Source organism: Narcine bancroftii, chromosome 7, assembly GCF_036971445.1.
Source record: "Narcine bancroftii isolate sNarBan1 chromosome 7, sNarBan1.hap1, whole genome shotgun sequence".
NCBI classification, from domain to species: domain Eukaryota; kingdom Metazoa; phylum Chordata; class Chondrichthyes; order Torpediniformes; family Narcinidae; genus Narcine; species Narcine bancroftii.
The window spans coordinates 169,052,759-169,071,076 of NC_091475.1; the positions used below are offsets into that span (position 1 = coordinate 169,052,759).

Sequence of the window (18,318 nt, forward strand, 5' to 3'; positions counted from 1 at the left end):
AGAGGCAGTTATTTTGAATAAATAAATCTTTTAAATTTTTAATAGCAAATCTATACAATTCATGAAGGAGGAAAAAAATGTTTGTTATAGAATTAGCCAGAGAAAAATTATCATAAACCAAAATATGTCCTAAATTGAGCCCATATTCTTAATCTAATTCTCAACATCAGATTATGTGTCAATTTATAAAATGAATAAGGTAAAACCGAATCTAAAATTGCCAACATAGATGATTTTTTAGAAAAATTCAGGACGACTTACTAATTTATCAAATTTTAATGATAAAAGTAAACTGCATATATTAATTGCCAGAAAGTTTTACCTTTTAGCACATTGATAGCCAGATGAGCAGTTTTAATGAAATAGAGAGATGAACTCCCACTGACTTGTGCACAGTGGCTACACGATGTAAAGTCATATTTAGTTTAGAGAAAATTAGGTATAGTATTAAAGATAAAAAAGTTTCAGTTTGACAAGGTATGGGGCCCATTTATTGAACATTATCGTAATTCCCACTTTTAGAGGATTTGGGGTTGTTCCGTCCGTCTTCTAGAGGTCGCAACTTGATCCATCTTTGTATTTCTCTTGTAACCTGAGTTAGAAAGAAGGGTTGATTAGTTTTTTTTAATTTTTTTATTTTAGATAAGTGGATTTGTTGATTTGATTATAATTATCCTGTATAATATCCCTTTTTTTTATCTTAATAAGATATATTGTGATTTGTTGTAATAGTAATTAATTGATTTATATGTATAATTACTTCAATAGATAATCACAATTAAGGGATGGAATGTATATGTTATTATTTTGCCTTGCTTTTAAATATTTTTTATATAGATGGTTATATTAAACTCAATAAAAATATTTTAGAAATAAATAAATAAATAAATAAATAAATAGATAGAACCTTTTCAGTTGTGAATTGAAGGAAGTATAATAATCTTCCTTTGACTGGCGTTGAAAGAAGCTGAGGTTATCCCTGTACTTTTGTATGCCATCTTGTAGTCTCCCACAACTGTTTTCAGGAATTTAGAAGTTCATAAATATTTTTAAGTGAGGCCCCATGTTTGACATCTGTGAAAATGACTGTTCACCTAACTCAAAGCTGCTTCTTAATGAAAAATATACATGGGCAAACTATGGGGTGGTGGCCAAATGTGAATGAATATGTTGTTCAAGGCCTTTTACTGGAAGTAGCATGAGGCATAGTCTTTTCTTCACCCTCTCCACCACAGAAGATGCACTAAAAAAAAATCAGATGAGCCCAAGTTCAGGATGGGATTAACCTGTATAAGAGTGCTCCAGGTGGGAGTGGATGTAGTAGACTTAATAACCTGTCACAGGTGGGTGTGAGGTCTCACAATGTTTGTGGAGTGATGGCTGATTGTATTTATTGTTCAGAGATGGCCACTAAATCATGATTCAGGTGCTCACAGCTGCCTGTGCTCCTCAGGAGAGTACAGCTTTATAAATGTCATATGCAGAAGCTCTTGTGTAAGCTGATATAGAAAATGATTTTCTACTGAACTTCTATTTTTTAATGTTATATTGCAACTCTTCATTAACGCAGTCAGCCATCAGTTCATTGAAGTTATGAAGATTTCAATCAAAAGATTTCCTATTATTTGTTTCTCTTCTGCCACTTATTGGCCTATCAATTCCTGTACCCAAGCTCGTTACAATTTGTGTTTGATTTTATCTTTACTTACTATGTGTTCATCACTGTGGTTAAAACTTTACACTGTTTTAACATTCATTTTAAACCAATCATTTGGAAGCCAAGCACAGATTTGCTGGAGCATCCAGTGCAGTTCTGGGCTTTGACACCAATGATGAGGAACAAGCTGTGTACTAGCAAACTCCACAGCATGTTGCCCATTGTGAACTTAAGGTTGCATAGTCAGTGTGACACTGGGAGAGCAAGACATATCTCAGGGGTAGATTCTTCAGATATAAAAATGTAATTGTTTTTCGATATATTTCTTTGATCACTGCCAGTTAATGTTGTTGCCTGCAGCTCCAATGAGCTAAATTTAGACTGACCTTGGGTGTTGAATGTGCAGATTTTGCACATTTTCCCCATGAACACCTGGAGCTTTGATTTCCTTCCAACCCCAAAGATGTGCGAATAGGTTATTTAGCAACTATCCCTTAGTGTCTCTAAGTTCAAGAATGGAGTTAATCTTATGAGAGAGAAAATGGTAAAGGAGCTCATGAGATTGCTCTGCTGGGTGCTGGCATGATCCTGATGGGCTGAATGGCTGTCAAGAGTATTAATTGAAAAAGTCTGTATTGCAGTGTTGTGGGTGATACAAAGATAGGTGGGGAGGTAGTTGTGTTAAGGAAGCAGGGAGTTTACAGAGGGACTTGGACAGATTAGGAAAATGTTGGGTCTAACCTTATATTACATTTCTCTATTACCTGATACATTTATTTCTGTTTCATACAAAGACCCCAAAATCCCTTATAGATAACTATGATCTTTGTTATAAATGAGATAACAGTAGTAATTTTTAAAAATATATAGAAATTGGCAAGACAAAATAAGAATACAACTGGATCAAGAGTCAAGTTATTAAAGAATCAAGTGTGTATCAAACTTGGCTAAATCACATTTGGAGAACTGCTCAGTTTAGCCACCATATTATAAAATAAACCTAAAGGCATGAGAAAGGATACAAGTTTTACTAGAAGTAGAATATGGGTGTCTTTTTTCTTTTGAAAAGAAGGCTGAAGGTGGATTGACATAAGAGGAGCATTCAATGAGACTGACCTGACCCAAAATGTTGACTGACCATTTCTACCCATGGAGGGTCTGACTTGCTGAGCTCCTCCATCAATTCATTGTTTGCTCAAGATTTCAGCATCTACAAGTTTTGTGTTTCTGTAAAGCCCACCCCAACCCCCACCTGTTGAGAAAGAGAAGCAGAGGAGATAACCCTTCAGGGAGGGTCGCCACAGCAGCAAATCAGCTTAGCAGCTGAGGGATCCACACAGGCTGAAGGCAACTTGCTGTTGGGGGACCAGCATGAGCTGCTGGACCCTGGCACCTAGGAACCAGGTGTCAGAACTGGGATTAAAGAGAGTGCTGATGGCAAGAAGGGCTTCTGAAGAGCCTCAGGCACTGATCATGTTGGAGGTTTGGATCTTCAGCTCGCGTTGATGATTAATCAAACAGGAGTTTGTGCAACTGTAAAGGCTGCTGGAGCACTGGAGGTGAATCCACAGACACTCAGTGACTATCTCTTGTTTCTGTTTCTCTTTCTTACTGTAAGGGGTGCCAGACAACACTAATGGTGACTTTATTCTGCCTTATGGAAGGCAGAAGGCAATTTTGTATGATATTACATAAGAAGAAATAGGAGCAGGAGTCGGCCATCTGGCCCATCGAGCCTGCTCCACCATTCAATAAGATCATGGCTGATCTGATGATAGGCTCTTCTCCATCTACCTGCCTTTTCCCCATATCCCTTAATTCCCTTACTATGTAAAAATCTATCCAACCATGTCTTAAATATATTTACTGAAGTAGCCCCCATTCCTTCAATGGGCAGTGAATTCCACAGATTCACCAGCCACTGTACTATTACATGACAATAAAAGTATCTTGGAATGGAGCATACACCCAAATGCCCTTTTTTTTGTGAAGAAGTCCCAAATTCATCATAAAATTCATCACGTTTCATGCTTATTTTCATGAAATCCATCACTATCTCTCTTCTTTTCCCATTCAGAGTCTGGATTTCTTATTAAAAAGCAACTTAAATCTTTACATTGCGTGAAAGTACAAATGCATTGGATAAATCCCATTATGAACATACTAACTTGGCAGTGGTAAGTCAAGTCAAGGTTATTGTCATCTGATCGTACAAGTACAAACCGATAAAACAGTGTTCTCCGGTCCTCGGTGCAAAACACGCACACCCAACCAGACATAACATGCATACAGTCAAACAATACATAGGTAGGATGAATTATCATATATAAATAAATAGATGTTGCCTTGTGACTCTGACAGTCTTGGATGGTTAATGTGAGCAGTTCCTTTGGTTGTTCAACATTTTCATTGTCTTTGGGAAGAAGGTGTTCCTCAGCCTGGTGGTGCTGGCTTTGATACTCCTGTGTATCTTTCCCACCAGATTCCAAAAGAAGTTGTGTGCAGGGTGGAAGGGGTCCTCAATGATTCTGTGTGCTCTCTTCAGATGACCATTTTGGTAGATCATATCGATGGGTGGGAGGGAGACCCTCTGCCACTCTTCTGGTCCTGTGGATTGACCTCCGATCTATTTTTCTGCAGCAACTGTACCACACTGTCATGTAGATGGCCAGATTCTCTTATAGAAGGTTGACAAAATAGTGGCCTGTAGCCTTGCCCACTTCAGTTTTCCCAGGAAGTACTGCTGCTGTTATGCTTTCCTGACAAGTGAGGAAACGTTGAGTGCTTACGATAGATCACTAGTAAAGTGAACTTCAAGGAACTTGATGCTCTCCACTCTCTCTAATACAGAGTTGTTGATGTGTCGTGGAGGGTGGTCCTCCACTGTTGGGTCTTCTGCAAAGATGATGACACTTTTGGATGTGAATCTGGCAATGCAGTCATGGGTCAGTAGCATGAACATAAATGGGCTGGATACACAGCTCTGAGGTGCATCAGTGCTCAATGTGATGGTACCCGATGTTCTGCTACTGACCCTGATTATATTAAATGCCGAGCCTAACAGTAGCCTGGCATACTCCAGGTGGGTCAGGACGCAGTGAAAGGACAAGGCTATAACAGCGTCTGTGGATCGGCTTCTTCAATAGGCAAACTGAAATGGGCCGAGCATCTCTGGGAGGTGTGCTTTGATGCGTTCCATCACCGGACACTAGTTTTCAAGTCTTCTGTTTCATGTGACAAATCTCAGAAAGTTGTACAATTATTTAAAGAGTTAAATTCGTAGGAATATTTATTGTTATGTCAGTCACTTAAACTAGTATGAAGACATTTCAGAATTGTACCTGGCATCAATAATTCTGACATCACTATCTCAGTTAAGGCCCTTGCGAACAATTTAGCAGCTGTAGTGATATTTTAAAATTCTGGTGCATCCAATGGAGAATTCATTAATTAATCAAATTACTTCAATGACAATTTAGCCAAGGTGTAATTGTGCAGTGAAGTTTGTGCAGCGTTTAATGCTTCCTTTTGTTTCCCATTGTTTCTCTCTTTATCCTTAGCAACTTGAGCATGGGATATATTTTTACTTCTCAACATTTCTCCTCCAAGCTATTTATTATCTGGTACTCTTCACAGCCCTCAACTTGCTAACGTCATTAGCTGCTCAATATTCTCTGACAATTTCATAATCTCTGCAAGAAACTCTCATAAAATTTTCCACTTTCCCCAATTATCACGGTCTTCCACTGCTCCTTAAGTGTCTAGAAGTGATTCGCAGCAATTAAAATTGCTCCCTGTCATCTTCTGCTCTCATCCACTTTCTGTTTTCTTATGGTATAGAAAATTACCTGTCTTGAATGTAACAAAACCTCTGTAATGTCACTCTTCTAGTCCTTTTCACCCTTCTCCATCATTCAACTGCTTTTGACAGCTTTAATCATACTGTCCCTCTTCCCAAATTTCATTCGGGTTTTTGTCATTCATGATACCTTTCTGTCCTTGTTCAATTTATATCATTATTTTATGACTTCTCAAAGATCATATCACATGACTAACTTCAACTCTACTCTTTTTGTTTTTCACTCCTTCCAATTAGAAGATTCAAAGAAATCAGCGAGGTTTACAGAACTGCAAACTGATGTATTCCATCACCCACGAGGTATCACATAAAAACCTTACTCTCAAAGTACTGTCAACTACTTTTGAATTATGTCATTTTTTTTGACTCATGGTCATTAGTAGTATTCCCTCAGAACCTACCCAGGAGTTACATCTTCTTGACAACATGACGTGAAAGAATAGGATGAAGTCATACAATACCTGTCTTATTCCTTAACCTTTGGTTTCAAGGTTGTTGTATGAGTCACTTTTAAAATAACAAGTACAGCCTCTCATTCATTGGTGACATTTGTGTCATATATGTTGGGTGCTAACCAGCTGCATTATGGTCTAGTATGGGGACCCCTGAGCAGAAAGCCCTGCAAAATAGGACATCACAGGCAAAACTTTCCCCACTATCGAGAACATTTACAGGGAACACTGCTGATGGAGAGCATCAACATTCATCAAGGATCCACATCATCCAGCACATGCTCTGTTCTCATTGCTACCATCAGGAAAGAGATATAGGTGCGACAAGACTCAGGAACAACTGCTACCCCTCCACCATCAGACTCCTCAACAATAAACTCAATCAGGAACTTATTTAAGGACTGTTACTTTTGCACTTTATTGATTTATTTTTATCTTTCTGTATTGCAGAATCAATTTATTTACATTTCTTTATATTTTACATGAGTATATTGAATCCGGTTTTTTTTTGCACTACCAATTAGTGGTAATTCTGCTTCACCAGCAGGAAAAATAATTTCAGGTTGTATATGATGTCATGTATGTACTCTGATAATAAATCAGAGTTCAAATCAAAATCTGAAATGGTGATGCAAACATTTGTCTATTGCCTGACCTTCCCTTCCCCCCTCCCCCCACCCACAAAATTCCGTTGCAAAGAAAACATGCTTTTATTTTCACGACAACCTCTGACCCCACCTCTCCCTCACTGCTGCTGACACTAAGTTTTGTTCTTTTTTAAAAAAGTCATGTTTTTGAAGGCTTTCCAGCCATAACTTTCTGGATTACTAGCTGAGTTAATAAAATTTAGCAATGGTTCAGAAAGATCAGAGAGTTAAATGAATAAATAGAAATAAATGGGCATGGCCAAATGATTGGTTTAGAACAAATGATGTTAAATTAGGATTATAGTTAAAGTATTGATCTAAATAGTTACGGGATGGATTCTGATGAGGGAAAACTTAAAACATTGCACTGAAGAGTCAAGGCGACTGTGCAAGGTAATATAAAGTCATACAGTGGAGAAACTAACCTTTCAATCCACTGAGACAGTGTTGACTCAAATTTCATTTTTTATATTTCTCACATTCCCCACAATTCCCCAGATTCTACCACTAAATGAGATAGTCGTTACAATTTACTGTGACCAATTAACCTAACAACCTGAAGATCACCATATAATAATAGGATTTTGGAAAGAAACAGGAGCACCTGAAAGTAACCCTACTGGTCATAGAGGGAACGTGCAAGCTCCATTCAGCCAGCACCTTGATTCAGAATTGAACCTGGGTCACTGGAGCAGCTCTTCTAGCTTCTTCACTGAATCCCCCAATCACTGGGTTTTGATAACTGGAGCTTGTCAGGAACAAGTAGACCATAGAAACACAAATACACTTCTTCAATCTGAGCCATGCAGGGAGAATTGGTTAAAAGACACTTTGAAAGCTCTCAATCTTATAAAGGAAAGCAGATCTATTGAGACAGAAGTAATAGCAGAAATGAAATCAGTGGATATAATCTCATTGCTATTTCCAGGGATGTGGTTCCCTAAATAACCAAGATTGGGAATTAAATATTCCAAAATATTCAATGTTTAGAAGAGATTGGTAAAATGGTAAAGGCGGAAATCTCAGTGATATAAAGGAAATGGAGTGAAAGGATTGCAACATGGCAAATCAAGAAATAGAATTATTGTGGGAGGGGCTATGAAACAGCAAGGAGCAGAAAACATTGGTGAATCCAAGATAAATAAACAGGTACGTGGACAGGAAAGCTTGAGAGGAATATGGACCAAATGCATGCAAATGGGACTAGAGTATGTGTAAGTAGTAACTTAGTCGGCTTGGACAAGTTGGGTCGGCAAACCTGTTTACATGCTATACCTGTTTACATGCTATACCTGTTTACATGCTATGGCTCTGTGGCGTGATCAATGATCACTCGCAGACGTGAAGCAAGAGTCAAAGGCTTTATTGATCAGAAGACCCAGACATGCCTCTACATGCTGCTGGTTCACGTCCAAGGCAGGTATGAGGGAGGAGACTAGGGTTCTTGGCCTTTATTAGGGGATCTTATGGGGAGGGGCAGCAGGTACAAAAGGCGGTCCAGCCTGCCCAGCCCAGTGAGAACATGCCCGCAGTACCGTGTTCTACCAGAGACTCTATGTTCAAGTTCAAGTTTATCATCATCTGATTGTACACAACCCGACGAAGCAGCATCTCTCCAATCCATGGTGCAGATACAAAACCACGCAATACACAGTACATAGAGATCACATAAATAATCAAAATAGATGAAAATAGTACATGAAAACAATATAAATATATATAAGTCCCAATAGCAATGATAATATTGGATGGACAGAGTACCTATCAGGAAGTTAGAGGTCCATGTAATAAAGGTAACACAATACTATTAAAAGACTTCCAGCTACATATAGACTGGGCAAAGCAAATCAGTAGTAAAATTGCGAAAGACAAATTAATTAACTGTATGGCTGGCTAGTGAGGAAGCAGGCTACTTTAGATCCAGCATTACCAAATGAGAAATGGTAAATGAATAATTTTGCACTGAAGAGGCCTTTAGGAATTAAAGTGTATAATATGATAGAATATTGTATAATCATTAAAAACAAATTAATTAAGTTTGAAATTATTTGTTTATTGTCACATGTACCAAGATACAATGCAAAGCTTTATTTTATGAGCTGTCTAGACAAATCAATCTATTCTTAATACCCTGTGCAGCAGCTAATTAATAAAACAAAAATGTGTGTTACAGTGTTACAAAGATAAAATCCAAGACATGGAGAAAGTCCAGCTAAAATGTGCAGGGGCAATGAGAGTTCTGATAACAGTAGAAAAGAAATTGACATTGAACTGAAAGGTTTGTGTTTTCAAGATCATGTCTCTTCTGCCAATAGAAGAGACAAGAGTGTGCCCAGGTTGAGATGGCTCTATGAATATATTGGCAGCTTTCCTGAGGATGGAGTGGAGGTTTGATTTTGTGAAGACGTGAGTTATGTTCACAACTTTCTGAATTTTCCTGCTGTCCTGGACAGAGCAGTTCCCGTACCAAGCTATGATACATCCAGGCAGGATATTCTCAATGGTGCCTCTGTACTGATTGGTGAGAGACATTAGGGGCATGCTGAATTTCTTTAAATATTTAAATCTGGAAAACAAATTGTGAAGGTATGAACTGTCTGTGGTGAAACCACTATTGTGTATGTAAATGATATGACATTTTATTTTTGACCCTGCTCTCACTGGCCGGTTCGTGACTCCTCCACTTATCCCCCATAAAGGCTGTCATGCCACAACTCTGCCCTAGTTCAAATGTGGGCAGTGTGAACCAGCAACACAAGGGATGCTGTCCATCTCTTTCTAATAAGTCTTCAGTTCCAGCAACTTCAGTCTTTGCGTAATTGATCGTGCCTCACTGTCAATGGTAGATTTAGGTACCATGCTAAAGGTATAGTAATGAACAAGCAATGGCTAACATTGCATAGTTTACAACACAAATGAATTGTTTTAAAGCTTAGCATCCCAAGTTTAACAAGATGACTTAAAGATGGTATGGGATCAAAGAAAAAGGCTCATAACTTAGCCAAAAATCATTAAGAGGGAAAGGATCCCATTAAAGGTTGCTGAAATTGTGGAGAATAAAATGTTGGATGCGAAGGTTGGTGAGGTGGTGGGTGGGGAGGAGGGGGAACCCTATCTCTGTTATGTCAGAAGATGATGGGGTAAGGGCAGATGTGCGAGACAAAGAGGAGTTGCAGTTGAGGGCTTCATTGATAGCAGCCCATTCCAGGCAATCACCATTTCTGTGTAAATTATTTGCTCCGTACATCTCCTTTAAACTTCCACCCCTCACCTGAAAAGCATGTTTTCTTAATGTGATGCTTTTACACTGGGCAAAATATTTTAACCGTCGACCCTAGGGAGAACGCTCATGATTTTATAATCTTGTATTGCTCCTCAGCTTCCTGTGATAAAGAAAAGACAACCCAAGTTTGTCTAACCTCTCCCCATAACTTGTACCCTCTGAAAAGGCAACATCCTGGTAAACCTCTTCTATGTCCTTTCCTCTGCATCCTTCATGTAATAGGGTGATGAGAATTGCACACAGTGTTCCAAGTGTGGCTGAGCCAAGGTGACTAACCTTACTTTTCTACTCAATGCTCCACCCAATAAGGACAAGCATGTCATCACCCTTGTTTTCACCCCCTCACTTTCCCTTGTCCCTCTGACCCTTTTCCTCCTCCTGTTTTCCTTCTCTCTCATCTCCATGACCTTCATTCACAGCTCACACCTTCCTTCCTCTAGCTCCCCACTGCTCACCTTCTTTCCATGATCAACTGTCCCCTCTCATCTATCAGTGCATCTTCCTTTGCCTTCTGCCTGTATCTCTCCTAGCTTACATAATTCCCATTTACACACACACTCTCTCTTTCACTTATCTACTCCTCCTCATCCCCACACCCTTTTATTCTGGCTTCTGCTCCCTTTCTTCCCAGTCTTGATGAAGGGCTCTGGCCCAAAATGTTGACTGTGTATCGCCTTCCAGGGTTGCAGCCTGATCCACTGATTCCTCTAGGATTTGGTGTCTTGCTCCAGTTTTTCAGCATTTTCTTGTTTGCCTCCAAGCCTGCCATGAACCTTCTTTACCATCCTATATCTATTTGGGTGAACCTTTTCACTGAACTATGGACCAAATCCTCTGCACATCTCTGCTTTTAAGAGTCCTGTCATTAAAATGTGTTCTTTCCCCTTAAATTTGACCTCCCAAAATGCAACACCTCTTCAGTCCACCTGGCATTTTTCTGTCCATATTGGATTGGAAGTTTATGAACTTCCTTCTTTCCCAAACCATATATTTTCAATCACAACCCATTATTTTAACTCATTGTTAACCTGCTGCTTCTACCTGGCCTATTCAAATAGTCTTTTACTGGTAATATGAGTGTAACTTGCCTGTTTTGTGTCATGTTCCTCATTATTCACAATAAATTTATGTAGCCTATAAAAAAGTCAGAATATTGAAGGCTTGCATGAAAATTTAATTTAGATCAGTGGTTGCATCTACATGACATTATAGCCTGAAAGGTGCTCTTCGAATGATCTGTTAGATTGTAATTTCTATGGCCAAGTCGAATCACTCATTCAGACAGGTCTTCATAATCTGTGAGCTTCAAGACAACACTGTCAGTAATCCACCAATAACCCTTGTGATTTGTTATCATTCCCCGTTTTCTTCCACAGTGACGACTTTGCAAATTGCCTGTTGTTGCACATCACCAAATGGTGCAAATTAAATTAAAAGCCGTCTTCTTAATCAATTTCAATGAGCAATGATCCTGATCCAATTACAGTAGCTCAAAGAATGCTCAAGATTGGAGAATGAACTCTAGAAACTGGATTTAGTGCACAAACTGGGCACTGTTTTATCCCTAATACCAAATTGTGTGTTGCTTAAATAGCCTCTGAATTTGAATATTTTTACTCAGAAAATAAATTTTTCTCCAATTTATATGCTACAGCCATAAGAAAAGGCAGCAGTTGCCAGAATGAAAGAGCTCTCTTCATGACAAGTGTTGATGGAAAATGAGGGTTTTGGAGAAAATGGTAAACTGAGAAGTAATGGGAAAAACAGGTTTCGATGGCTCAGGGAGGAGAAGGGTTAAAGATTGTATTGTTGGATGGATGGAGCTGCTTGTTTAGGTCCCTGAGCCATGATTGGACTGTGGACGTCCTAATAATGATGGCCACAGATCACAGCACCAAGTGCACAGATTCAGTGATCTGTGTCAGTACACGGAAATCAGTGTGGGGACATTAGGGAAGTCAGATGTCTTGCTATTTCTTTTGGTCAGTCCATCACACCAATTGAAAATTTGGTTTCTAAATTAAAGTTATCTTCAGTGTGAAAAGAATCAAAAGACATTTCCACCACCGCTATTATGTCCCTTAGCATTGACCGCATTCCTTATGACTTCAACTGTAAGTTGTGGATAATTAGAAGCGCTTGATGTTATTTAGCAGGTGAAGTAAAGCAAAATCATCGGTTGTGGCGTTAACACTTTTTATTAGTGTGGACCTCTCATCTCAAATATTTTCTTTATCTTTTTCAGAGAGGAGGCTTAAATTTTTAAAAATTTAGGATTAGGCATTCAGCACGGTAGCAGGCCATTTCTACCCCATGAGCCTGTACCGCCCAATTACACCCAAATGATCTACAACCCTCAGTATGTTTTGAATGGTGGAAACACACAGAGACACAGGGAGAATGTACAAACTCCTTACTGACAACACAGGATTTGAATCCCGGTCCCAATCGCTGGGTGCTGTAACAGTGTTGTGCTAACCTTGTGCTTCTCTATTTGTATAGCAGTCCAGGTGTGCTGTAGTCAACCATTCAGATGCAAATTGGAGTGTGCAGTTGCAGTATATCTGCCATTGTCCTCTTGACTTCCGAAGGTCTTTGCAACCAAAAAAAAATTTGTATGAAGCGTGGTCTGCAGAATTAATGTAGTGGTTAACACAACACTTTTTTTTTTACTTTTATTTATAATTTTCCAGACTTGAACTCAAAGAGCTTTCGACAGTATCATCGTCAGTGAGTACAATCAACACTGATTACAACTTATCCAAATCCATACTATACAAATTCCTCTGGTTGTCCAAATTTATCCTCTTCCCTACCCTTCCCCCCCACCCACCCCCATGAAACGTAACATTATGTATTACTAATCAAAAAAAAAACACACACAGGTCAATAAAAGCACTCACAACAAAGGAATAAATCATACATCAGGGAGTTATAGGTATGGCGGCCCAGATCCAGGCCGATTTCTTTTCCTGACTTCACCTGGCAGGAATGAGACAGGCTCTCTCCTTGTTCTATTGCGCAATGCTGAAGAGTCAGACTTCCAGGTAACTGCTCTGCACTTTCTGGCCACCGTCAATGCGATCATTACAAATTGAATTTGGAATTTGGACAGCTTCATTTTAAGTCTTATGTCCATTATATTACCCAACAGGAGCAACTCTGGGTCCTGTGGGAATTTCTTACCTATAATTTTCCCTAGGATTTGCCAAAGGCCCTCACCTTGGTTCTTGTCCAGGTCACGTGCACAAAGGTTCCTGTCTCAATGCAGCATCTAAAACATTGGTCTGATCATTCTGGTTTAGATCTATTAATATTTTGCAGCATAAGGTATAGTTGGTGCAAAAAATTGTATTGCACCAGCCTGTACCATACATTGATGATTGCAGTCATGCCAGTCCGACACAGGTTGGACCAGCATTGCTCATCAATCATTATTCCTAAGTCCAACTCCCATTTCTGCCTTGTTTTATGAAGGCTTTGCTTAGGTCCTTCTGCTTGGAGGAGGGAATAGATTACCGAAATGAATTTCCAAGTGTTCCCCCTTCGAATCATGGTCTCTATGACACTGCACCTTGGTAGGGCTATGGTTGGACCTAATTTGTCCTGTAGAAAAGATCTTATCTGAAGGTAACAGTGGAATGTCCTATTTGATAAATCATATTTCTGTCTAATTTGTTCAAATTACATTAGCTGCCCCTTCTCGTAACAGTCCTCTATACACCTGACACCATTCCGATGCCAGATGTCCAGGATCTTGTTACCTACTGTCACAGGTATTAATCAGTTTCGAGTCGGGTGTTTTTGGGGACAGCCCCACTTATATTCCTAAATATCAGTTAATGTTATTCCAAATGCAAATAATTTGTTTCAATATGGGGTTGTCACTTTTTACAGATAGCAATTTGGCATCCCATTTATAAATGAAATCCTCTGACCTTCATGCCCACCAAGTGCAGACCAATTTGTACCCAGGATGGCACCTCCCCTCCCTCGAAGAGTGAGGAGATGTATCTTAACTGGGCTGCCCAATAATAATTTTTGAAGTCTGGCATCTGTAAACTGCCCAGACTGTAATCCCAGGTCAATTTCTCCACAGAGACCCTAGCTACTTTCCCGTTCCATAAAAATGTTCTTAACAATGAGAGGAGGTTCTAGAAAAAATCCTGGGGCAACACTATGGGCAATGTCTGGAAGAGATATTGAAGTCATCACAGCACATTCATTTTAATACAGTTGACCCTGCCCACTAGCGTTATGGGCAGGAACATCTACCTGTTCAGGTCCTCCTCGATCTTTCCCAGCAAGGGGGTGTAATTCAACATACAAGTTACTTAAATTATTATCTATTCTAATTCCTAGATATTTGATCCCATTTAGTGGCCGCATTAAGTAACAGTTCTCTTGACATTGACTATAGTCTCCTCCCATGAGTGGCATAATTTCACTCTTGTCCCAATTGACCTTATACCCAGAAACCTTCCCATTCATACTTCAGGGTAGAGTGCAGTTTGGACAGTGATTTCATGGGGTCTGTCAGATATACAATACATTATCAGCAATTAGGTTGATCTTGTGTTCTTCCTGGCCTACTTTGTAGTCCTTAATGTCTGGATCTTGATGAATGGCCTCGGCCAATAGTTCCGTAGCTAGTATGAATAGATCTGGAGATAGTGGACACCCCTGTCTACTAGACCTTGTCAGTGGGAAGGCTGAGGAAATTTGTCCATTGGTCACAACTTTCGTCTTGGGCGCATGAGATAGTGGCTGTATCCAATTAATAAAAGTTGGCCCTAACCCCAATTTCTCCAGCACTTTAAATAAAAAGTCCCACTTCAGTCTGTCATATACTTTCTCTGCATCCAAGGCCATGACCAGACCCCTTTCATTTCTAGTTTGTGCCAGGTACAATACACACAACAGTCTACTGATGTTATCTCCTGCCTGTCCTTTTGGTACAAACCCCTTGATCTTTATTTATTAGCTTTGGCAAATACTCTGCCAATCTATTTGCCAGGGCTTTGGCTATTTCCTTACAGTCCATGTTTAATAATGAAATTGGCCTATAAGAAGATAGCAATAATGGGTCTTTGTCTTTCTTTAGGATTGTCATAATAATTGCCATTGAAAAGGAATCTGGGAGTGTATGGGTCTTCATTGCCTGACCTACCACTTCCATATAAAGAGGCATCAGTAAATCTTTGAATCTTTATAGAACTCAGATGGAAACCCATCCTCCCCCAGAGAATTGTTAGTTTCTAACAAGTTCAGTGCTTTCTCTATCTCATCTTCTGTGATGGGACCATCCAAGTCTTCCTGCTCTTCTAAGTCCAAATTTGGCAGCTCTCTTTTGGACAAGAGCTCACAAATTCTGTCTATCTCCCCACCAATTCTGAATTATATAAACCTTCATAATATTCTCGGAAGGTATCATTAATTTCCTTTGGTTTATAGGAGACCCTATTTTTCCCAGCTTGCACCGCACTGATTGTTCTCAAGACCTGCTCCGTCCTCCACTGCCATGCAAAGTCTTTGTGGGCTTTCTCACCCAATTTGTAATATTTTTGTTTTGATTACAGTATGGCCTTTTCCTTACTGAACGTTTGAAGCGTGTTATATTTCAGCCTCATATTTGTAATATCCCTGTATTGGTCTTCTGAGCCCGATCTTTGGAAGTCCTTTTCTAAATGGTCAATTTCTTGCTCTAATCCATTCACCTTCTTCTCTTTTTCTTTCCTTATTGTTCTAGTGTATCCAATTATTTCACCCCTCAAATACATCTTGAGGGTGTCCCATAGGAGGAATTTATCTAGAGTAGAGGTAGAGTTGGCCTCACAGAACATATCTATTTGCGCTCTTGTAAAACTACAAAATTTCAGTTTCCTCAACAGCAATGAATTAAGATGCCATCTATAAACTGTTTCCTGTTTGTCTGGCATTTCAACCATTATTATCAAGGGCGAATGATCTGAGAGAAGTCTTGCCATATACCTAGCCTCCATGATACTACCCTCCTCATGGGCTGAAACCAAAAATAAATCTTTTCTAGAGTAGGAGTCATGCTGCCTTGAATAGAAGGAATAATCCCTCTCCCTTAGATGCTTCCGCCTCCATATATCAATTAAATTCAGCTCTTTCATACCCTCAGTGGATGCTCTTGCCACTTTTGTTTTTGTTATTTTCTTTGTTGACTTATCCAAGACAGGATCCAGACAAAAATTAAAGTCTCCCCAATCTAAAATGTTCTCCCTTCCCTCTGCCAATCTCATGAAAGTATCCTGCATAAATTTATCATCATCAAAGTTGGGAGCCTATGCATTTACTAAGGTCCAAGATTTCGAGTATATCTGGCAGTGCACCGATACAAATCTACCTGCTTTATCTGTAGTCACACCCTGTACTCTCACCGGAACACTCTTCCCTTGCAAGATTGCAAACCCCCCCCCCCCCCACTTGCCTTCAAACTGAATGAGGATGCTATTATCTGGCCCAACCACCCTCTTTTTAACTTTTGATGCTCTTGTTCTGTCAAGTGGGTTTCCTGGAGCAAGACCAGGTCTGCATCCATTTTCTTAATGTGTGCCAAGAACCTTTTATCATTAAAGCTAACACATGTTGTGCTCTTAGCCATCACGCCTAGGGTAGTCATATAGTAGTCCTTCCACACCTTCGCCATCCCAAATATTTGTCCCAGCCTACCAATCATCTTTCATCAATCGCCTCCGGCTGCCAGGCCTGTGACAATCCCTGGAAGAAAAAAAACGAGGACTCAAACGTTCAACTAAAGAGAAAAAAAAACACATCATCAATGAAAACTATAATGAAGTAACCAGTTAACCCCAAACAATTCCCCCATCCCAACCTATACCTCCATTCCCTCCTTTGGTGACTATCCCTCTCAATATAATAGGTCGTGCACCCTGCACTCATACTTCTCTCCTCCTCTCTCCAGATCTCATTTTATTCCTGTGACATTTCGTATGTTAACATTTTGCCCCTTTCTGCTTCCCTTTCCATAAACCCAATAATAACATGTAATTGCACCAAAATACTGTTACTATTTAAAACAGCTTCATAGCTTGCCATAGTTTATTCCCCATTTTTACTAATACTTTTCATTTTTTTCCCCCCAAGGACTGGTAACTCCTCGGCAAATTGTCAAGCCTTTCTCAGCTCAGATAAAACTTTCTATTCCACCCACCCCACCCCCTCCCCGGCATTACTATTTTGAGGGTGGCTGGGTACCACAACACACATTTATAACCTTTTTGCTTTACCAGCCTTTTGACTGTTTCAAACTCTTCCCTTGACTTTAAAAGTGTTGGACTAATATCTGGGTTTAAAAAAAAAGACTTTACCCCCTCAATCTCCATTGGGCTCCCCCTCATTTTTGCACTGGTGCCACCGTTCTTAAAATCTTCTGTCTTGGTAACGCAGCAACCTTACCAAGATTGAGCCGGGTATCTGTCCAGGATTTGTTTTTGGAAGGGGTAGGATTGATGGGCCCTCTCTACCTCTCATTTTTCACCCAGCACATCCCTACCCAATATTTCTGGGATCCAGGGCTGGAAAAAGTTAACTGGATTTCTCCCTTCAATATCCTCTTTTAACCCACTATCTTTATATTGTTTCTACAGCTAAAGTTTTCCAGGGTGTCTAACTTGGACCAGATGTGCTCTCTCTCTCTCATTAGAACTTCCAATTTCTCCTTTACTCTATTTATTTTGTCTTCATTAGCACGCACTCTGTCTTCAGCCTCATTCATTCTCCCCATTAGACCAAAGAGTGAATCTTGTACTTTATCTATCTTTTCTCCCATAGCCTGGATTCTATTGTCCATTGCCTTAAATAACCTATCTTCCATGAGGCCCAAAGCCTCCATTACCCATCCTGCAGAGAGGGGTCTGAGCCCATCCTCCTGCTTTGGGTCCCAGGTGAGTCTTTTCCAAGCCTCCTGGCCTCACGGAGTTTTTCTCAGCTACCGCTGCAACTACCCCATCACCAATGTTGCCTTTCTGGACCTTGTCGCTCAAGCTCGATGCGCCGTCTGACCTGATGCCATTGGCCTCTGCTCCTGCCGCGCACTGACCTCGCTTTTTAGCCGTGTGTCCTGACCCATTTACCTCGCGACTGCCACATCCACCATCCACAGCTTGAGAGTTATGCCCAACACAAACTCCCCCAGCCTGACGATCCTGTTCTTCCATTTCCTGATCACTGCTCCAGTCGTTCGTAGCTTAGGAGTCGCACGGGACGTGAACTCTCCAGCCCGGCAATCTCGCTGTTCCGATCCATGACTGTTCTCACCGCCTGTGGCCTGGGTGCTGTGCACAGCCTGAGTACCCCCAGGCTGGCGATCCCATTCCTCTACCGCGCACTCATCGTTCTCATCGTCGATAGCCTGGGAATCGTGCACTGCG

At 40.2% G+C, this 18,318-nt stretch overlaps 1 long non-coding RNA gene across 1 annotated transcript; it reads right to left on the reverse strand.

Annotated features, from left to right (window-relative positions):
* Positions 1-490: 490 nt before the first annotated feature.
* Positions 491-16,649, reverse strand: LOC138740106 (uncharacterized). The gene is made up of 3 exons (XR_011342670.1): positions 16,598-16,649; positions 12,378-12,491; positions 491-592 (listed from the first exon to the last, which is right to left on the reverse strand). It is a non-coding gene; the product is annotated as an uncharacterized lncRNA (long non-coding RNA).
* Between the last annotated feature and the right edge of the window lie 1,669 nt (positions 16,650-18,318).